Source organism: Durio zibethinus, chromosome 14 (genome assembly GCF_047325235.1).
Source record: "Durio zibethinus cultivar Kanyao isolate XHJ-2024 chromosome 14, ASM4732523v1, whole genome shotgun sequence".
In the NCBI taxonomy this organism is placed as follows: domain Eukaryota; kingdom Viridiplantae; phylum Streptophyta; class Magnoliopsida; order Malvales; family Malvaceae; genus Durio; species Durio zibethinus.
The window spans coordinates 14506428-14514820 of record NC_143175.1 but is presented as its reverse complement, the minus strand read 5'-3'; the positions used below and the strand labels follow the sequence as shown (position 1 = coordinate 14514820).

Sequence of the window (8393 nt, the reverse complement as noted above, 5' to 3'; positions counted from 1 at the left end):
TATTAGAAGATTTAATATATATATTTTTTAAAAAAATTTACAAAAATATCTTACCAAACTATTGGGAGATCTACATAAAAGTAAATCTTACCAAACTATTGGAAGATTTTACTGATTATTTCTTTAACTAAAATTTAAATGAATCCAATGATAGAGTCTCTTTAGGGTAGGACACTAGCCTCCATGAATACTCTTGAGGTGAGAGAATTATCTTAAATTGCTACCAAACTATTGGAGTAATTTTAAGATTAATTTTTAATATTAAATATTTTGGTAAATCACAAATATGGTTAAGGCTTGGATAATTTGAAATAAAACTGGTACCATCTTTTGAATGGGCACTGTGAGGGTGCTATAACATTTCCCATGTGTAACCACACTCTCGAATTTGAAATCTGATTTCATAGACTAAAATCTACTATATAAAGATATCTAAGTCAATCTTGGGATTCCTCTTTAAATAGGACAAATTCAATTAGGTTGCCAATCACACCTAAACAAAAAAGATTGGTGGTGACTCCTTTAATCCATGTCTAGCGATAAGTCCATAGATTTATACGTTATGACAGTTTGGTGACTCCTTTGGGGACATTTAGAGTTAAGTCAGCAAATGATTTCTCGTTATCTAAGCCTAATCTAATAAATTTGAGATTTTTTTTCTTTTTTCTTGATTATATTTTATTTAGCTAATTATTTATTCATTTTCATATATTTGTCATTCATTTGCATATGCATAACACAAGTTCTATACCTGAGTTCTATCCTTTAGGAAGGGTTAAAGTACCGACGCCTCATGAGATTTCATGTCTCCGCATGGCTAACGAAATACTCCCACTCAAATTGAATGCTTTTCGCTTGTAGCCTATGATGAGCAAGATTAGTGTGCCTTACTAGTTTGTAATGGACAACAATGTAAGGAATAATTTGGGAACCCTTAGACTATCAAACCTATGAACCTAGCATATAAATAAAGCTTAAGGGTCCGAACCTAGGTTAAAGCCATGTCTTTTCTTATGTTAGAAAATCCTAAATAGGACACATGATTAGATGTTTATTTTACTTGTAAGCTTATGTATTGTCTTTTTTGTGTATATACATATTTTCATACTAACCTTGTATATTGGTCTTTGAATTTATATATTATTTTTTATGCCTACTAACTCTTTTCTTTTATTATGCATTCACATCATTAGATTCATCATAAGGAATATTTGCCATAAAATAATTTTAACAAGGAAAGTCTTGGTTACATCCATGGAAAGCCTAGCAAAATACTCTACTAGCTTGAAAAGGGAGTCTTAAGAGTTAAAACTTGTAAACAAAAGGCTAAAAAGGGAAGTTTAAGCACTTGAACAAGAAATGATGAATGGAAGAGTTTGTTCACTAACCTTAACACAACATGGTCATCCACTAATTGAGAACTGGCCTAACTTTTGAAAGAAAATGGACAATTACGAGCAAAGCTACAAGAAAAGGATGAAATGCTCTTTAAAGGCAAAAGGCACATCCAAATGTTGAATGGAGTGGTGGCAAAAATTAGAGCATAGATGGGGGCTGTGACCAAATAATGTGAGCAAATGAAAGAAGCATATGTGAAAAACATGATCAGTTGGAGTCTCTGTTTTACCAAATCACTATGGTTATTTACAAAGCCAAGGATATTGTAGAAAATATTGAAAAATGGAAGGCAAATATGCCACTAGTAGGAGCACGTGGTCAAGAATTGGTAGATTTCCTTAATGAAGTGCAAAGCCAATATCGATGAGTTATGGATTTCTTTCCTTAGTGAAATCTAGACTTTTCATGGATGTAATGTTGGATTTGGTTAAAGATGACTTTTAATTCAATAAAGATTTTCTTTGATAACAATTTTTATGTGGTAAATTCTCCTTATTGCATTCATGCATTTTGTTTTTGCATTCATCCTCATGCATAATTTGATGGTTCTATAAACATCATTCTAAATTTGCACATTGTAGGAAATCAAGGTTTAAGGATAGCTCAACTAACTCACTACAAGTACAATACCTAGGCTTAAGCTAGAAGAATGAAACAAGATAATGCAATCCACATTGAGAAGTTGGAGAGGGCCCAAGAAGAGCTTACAGGGGAGCTGAGCAAAATTTTAGAAGAGCTAAGTAAGTTGAAAAAGTGGAAGATTATAGAGGAAGGAGCTAGACCTAAATACCATTCATTGCAAGATGTAATTAATCCTTTGTATCTTTCTAGCTATGGCCCATATCAGGCCCAATCCATTCAAAGTACATCACCATAGCAGTTCACATTCTCTACAGGGTACACTTACACAAGAATACCATTTGCCCTAATTCAAAGGCAATTTTAAAGTTCTGCTAATCCTATCAGTAGACACCAAATTTTGTCTGAAACATTATAGCATGGTTAACCCAGACCCATTTACAACCCATAATGAGCCCACAAGTTGGCCCATTTAGAAACCCAAACAAAGTCTATTTGAAGTCCGTAAAAGGCCCCTTTAAGAGCCCATAAAATACATCGATTTTAAGCTTATAACAAACAAAGAAAAAAGAGACCCATATGATTACTGTCAAACTCTTTTGCATGGGATTTATATGGATGATACCTTTTCATATAGGTAAATTCAAAATAAAGAATAAATGAAACGAGTAAACCCCAAAGCCAATCCTAGTCAAAATTATACAAAACTTGGTCAAAATGAATAGAACCAGGGTTAATCCTCAAATTTTACAACCTAATTGGAATCAATGTGGTTTAAAATTAAATTTGGTGATTTTTCAAAACACTAAAAATTTTTATTACACTAGGGGAAGTATAAAATTACTAAAATGCCCTTTAGGGGATATTTTTGTAATTTGGCCTTTTCGAGCTTGAATTTTTATGAAACTTTTCAAATCCTAATTTCATAATATTTCATGATTTTTGATGCATTTGAAATCACAGCAGTACCCCAAAAAATATGAAATTACTGAAATACCCATATAAGGGTATTTTCTAATTTGACTTTTTTGAGCTCGAATTTTCATGAAACATTTCAGATATTAATTTTATAATATTTCATGATTTTTGATGTTTTAAAATCACAAAAAAATGAGCATGGGAACATTGATTTCTAAGAAAATGGCCTAAATATAAAAAATTTTGCATTATGGGTAAAATGGTCTTTCCATGGGTTTAAAGGCTATAAAAATTTAACCTTTGTAGTGAATAATGTGGAACATTAGATCTCTCATTGATCCTGATCCAATGGTTAAAGTTTATTCCTTGAAAAGAAAAGGGAAGAAACTTTGGCCCTTGGATGAGATTGGATCAAAGGGCCTATAGACACTAAAAAAAGAATATATTTTTGAGGAAGCTGATTCTTGAAAAGGGAGGAGGGTCTACTAAAATAGAATGGGGAGGAGAAGAGAAAAGAAAGAAAGAAAGAAGGAGCAAAAAAAAAACTAAAAAAAAAATAGAGATTTTACTAAAGAAAAGACGAAACACAAAACCTAGGGTAAAAAAGAAGGAAAAACCTCACCAAGAAATGATGAAGGGTCTATCGAAAAAGAGGAAAGCTAGAAAAAAAAAAGGGGAGCCTAGAAGAAAAAGAGCTTGAAAAAAAGGAAAATAAGGGAAAAAAAGACTTGTAGCAAAAAAAAAGTAAGAAACCGTTCTGCAAGTAGCAAGTAGTAACTCACTGTCAAAAAGGCCACTTGAAGATCTACTCAGAGTATTGAAGATTTCCAATCTCCCCTGATGTCTAAGGATATGGAGAGTCATCTCTGAAGCCTCTACTCTCTCTAGTAAAGCCTAAGTAATATGGTATAATTGTTTGTTTATGTAAGTGCCTGTCTATAGAATAGCAATAAGATATAGCATCTCAGCTTCTTTTCTCTCTATCATCAACAAATGGGTTGTCATGAAATTTCCTTATCCAGGGGCTCTATCTACTTTACAGTACCTGACAAGTGTAGCAGATGTATACTTTTATGGATGGTTCAAAGTTATAGAGCATGATCCAATTGACCTTCTGACTATATGACGGTGCTTACCTATAGCCATTATATTTTACCTCTCTTTTTTCACCAACAACGAGCTCCTCCTGCATGCTAATGTTAACACTTTCATTATCTTCTGTTCAGTAGTTCCTATGTTTGTTGCAATACAAGAGACCTTTTTCTTGCACCAACCATGGCCTTCGATGAAAACATGGATCTCATTAGACACCATCTTTGGTGGCAGTGTGCTTTATGTTCATAGAGATTACTAGTTCACATTAACTACCTATACTTGGGTTGTTGCATGCCTGGTAAGCATGCCTATAAATTTTGTTTATGTAAAGTATGTGGTAATGACTATTGGTTTAAATACATAATGTCTTGTATTGTACAGTAATCTTAAGGTTCTTCTTGAGCTACTAATAATGGGGGAGTTGAAGAAAATAAAGCATGAAATATCAAATGAGTCTAACTGGTACTCTTTTCAAGTGATTTTTCCATGGGTTTAACGTCTTTATTTGGTTTGGTCATCTCTTTCTTTGGGTTTTCTTGTCGAAGGGCAATTTTTACTATAAGGTTCATTATTCTTGGTATAGTTAACAAGCTGTTGACAATTGTGATTAATTTGTTATTTGGGACAAGCATTCCACTTTTGTGGGGACTGTGGGGCTCTTGATTTATATGTTGGTGGGATTATGTATCAATAGTCTACAAGCAATAAGCTCAAAGCTGTTAATGAAGTTATAGTATAAGAGAGCAAGCAACAACAGAATTTACTTGAAATGCAAAACAAAACAGAGGGAAAGGACAATGAAAACGAAGTCATTAAGATAAAAGTGAGGTGAAAGAGCTTAAAATAGAAGCATTCTGGGCCTTTTCCCATTTGCATACGAAAGCCATTTTTAAATTCGGTATGGCTGATGAATTATTGGGCAATGTCTCATGAAAACAACAATTTCCATATGCTCAAAATATATACATTGAAGATTTAGGCTTAGGTCTAATACATATATGGTGTTTAATATGGTTAGTCTTTCATTGCCCAAACTCAAAACTTGACCTTTTTAGATTGATACATGATTTTTGTTTCCCATCCAACAAACTAGGATGGGATAGAATTTTGCATTCTTTTGTTTATATTACTACCATGGACATTTTATTAACCCAATCAAATTTTCATCATCTTATTGGTGACTAAGATTATATAGATATAGGTCATAATGCATTAGTTATGCTAGATCAAGGTTAGCTTCAAACCTTCAGTCGTAAGTTCCCTCCAATTATTTAATTTATTTATTGTCTATTACCATTTTGTGCCTCTTCAAATTTATAAATAAATATATTTAGTTGTTTCCAAAAAAAAAATTTACAAATAAAATTTATAATGATGGGACTCTAAGAAATTCGAATAGTGATTCCTGATAATTTCTTAGGTGAGAAAAGATTTCTAAAAATTACCAAAATATTGGAATATTTAGAAACTCTTTTCAATACAAAATTTTTTTTATTAATTTGAACAATTCTCGTAAAAGGATAAAAAATATGCATATTTATAAAAGCATTTTTTAATAATAATAAAATTAAGTAATGAAATTTCCGAGGATGGGATTCTAAGGAAACCCAAGTATAGATTCCCAAAAAATCCCTAGGTGAGAAAATTTTTCTAAAAGATTGCCAAAGTATCGGGGTATCTAGGAAAATTTTCAATAAAAATTTTTATTTACTTTGTTCCTTTCAAAATTTTTAGTGATAATTGGAAAATAATAAAATAAGATTAAAACATAATCAATATATGTTTTTCGTATGCATATTCTACTTGATTGTTTGTATTACATAGTTTTAAACGCAAATGAAATTTTCGATCATAGGACCTTAGGAAGGCTGAGTAGTGATTCCTAAAAATTCTGTAGATGAGCAAAGATTTCTAAAAATTACCAAAATATTGGAATATTTAGAAACTCTATTCAATACATAATTTTTTAATTAATTCGAATAATTCTCGTACAGAGATAAAAAAAAATACATATTTATAAAAACATGCATTTTTTAATAATAAAATTAAGAAATGAGAATTTCCAATGATGGAATTTTAGGAAATCCGAGTAGTGATTCTAAAAAATTTCTTAGGTGAGAAAGGTCTTCTAAAAATTGCCAAAGTATTGAAATATTTAGAAGTTTCTTTTCAATATGAAAAATTTTCATTTCATAATTATTTTCTTTAATTTGAACAGTTTTCTTAATAAATAAGGCTATGTTTTTTGGAAATAAATATATTTGTAGATAATTATATTATTACATGACTTTTTAATATTTAAGAAAAAAAAATAAAAAATCTATGAGGATGAGATCCTAAAGAAATCCAAGTAGTGATTCTTTAGGAATCTTTAGGTAAAAAAATTTATCTAAAAGGCAGCCAATGTATTAGAGCATTTAGATTAATTTTCAATAAAGATTTCTCATTTTTTTAAATGGCATAGAAATGAGTTTTGGATAATACTATTTGTTTTTAAAATTATAGATATCATATTTTATATAAATTACTATGAACCATCGAGGATAAGATTTTTTAGAATTTCGAGTAGTGATTCATAAGAATTCTTTAGGTGAGATGGTTCCTTTTAATATTGCCAGAGTATTAAAATATTTTTAAGAATTTTGTAATATAAGGTTCTTATTTATTTTTTGAGCTTAATAAAAAATTAAGAATATGTTTTTAGAGAAAATTAAGAAAATTAAATTTTAAATACCAAATTTAAGACCATTTTACTCATAATTAAAAGATAATACAAAATTAATTGGTACCGTTTTAAATGGGCATTGTGGGGGTGCTAATATTTCCCTATGCATAACTGATCCTCAAACTATTTTCACAGATCCACAAATTATCTTTTAAATAAATTTTAGTTAATTTTAAAATTTTTATTAAAAGGATAAGTTTTAATAAATGGCCAATTACACCTAGCCAAAAAAAATTGATAGTGACTTCATCTTTTGTTTTCAAATTTGTCTATGGTCCCCAAAACTATTACAACAACTTGGCGACTCCACTGGGGAAGTCATTTTTTTTTTTGGTGAGTTAGGCCAAAAATTAATTAGGTGTTATCCTTAATTTTGATTTAATGGTCTTAATTGGTATTTAACTTTAATTTTCTTGATTTTGATTTTGTTTTTAATTAACAATAGTAATAAAAATTTACAAGCATTTCATTTCAATTATGTCATTTGTTCATTATTCATTTTATGTTTTTGTTATTCTTAATAAATTGTGAGGCATATATGATAGAAATTATGATGTCATTTTCTCTCACACACATGACAACACATTTCATATCATGCATAAGCTTTATACCCGAGCTCTAACCTTTTTAGGAGGGAGTAAAGTTCCTATGCTCTTGTGAAGTTATAACCTCCATAATGACAAGTGAAATACTCCCACTCAGATTGAAACCTTTCCATTTATAGTCTATAATGGGTGAAGATCGAGATGCCTTACTAGTCCTATATGGATGCCAGTAAGGAACAATTTGAGAACCTTTTAGATGTATAATTCCTCACTTAGCATATCATGAACTTTAGGGGACCAACCTTAGGTAGAGCCATGCCAATCATTTTTATAGAAAATTACCTAAATTATGGCACAAAGAAACATTCCAATACAATTTGTATTTAGGTGTGTATGTTAGCTTTTTAGGTGAGACGGTGATCCAAGAGGGGGGTGAATTGGATTTCTCTAAATTTTTTTCCAAGAAAATGATTTCAATATAATTGAATGGAAATTAAAACCAATATCAAAATATGATGCAAATAACAATAAATTGATGAACTATAAGTAAATATAAACTATAATCAAAATAAAGAGATACGGATAGAGAAATCAAACACAAGGATTTATAGACATTCAGTCCTTTTCTACAAGGCACCTATATCCTCGCTTTTGGTTATCCACACCAAGGCTTCAATCCACTAATCTTGAATTGAAAATAAAACCCTATCTTTTTCTCTCTAAGGCTTAAGATAGAAACCTTATACTCTCTACTTTCTAGGCTAAGTAGCAACTTCTCAAGCCCACAAATTCAAGAGGATACCTCACCTCTTGATTACAAATCACTTAATAAAAATGCAAACTTAAAACATCTCAAAGGCTAAGTGTTTGCCTAACAAAGTATAAAGAAATATGATGAATGAAGAACACAATATTGTTTGGATACAAAAAATACAAAAGATATGGATTTTATGCCTTAACAACTCTTGATTCTATGAGCAAATGAAAATATAACTTGTTGGGTCTTGCTTTCTTGCTTTATAAACCTTCTTGGTGTGTTGGAGTGGCCAATATATAGAGAAATTGATGAACTTGCCATTGGGGAAGCTTGAGAGAAGAAAATGCCCATTTGAAGCATAAAAAGGTAGCTGTTG

At 30.6% G+C, this 8393-nt stretch overlaps 1 pseudogene; it reads left to right on the top strand.

Annotated features, from left to right (window-relative positions):
* Positions 1 to 2047: 2047 nt before the first annotated feature.
* On the top strand, positions 2048 to 4729 carry LOC111294813 (GDP-mannose transporter GONST3 pseudogene; annotated as a pseudogene).
* Positions 4730 to 8393: the final 3664 nt, after the last annotated feature.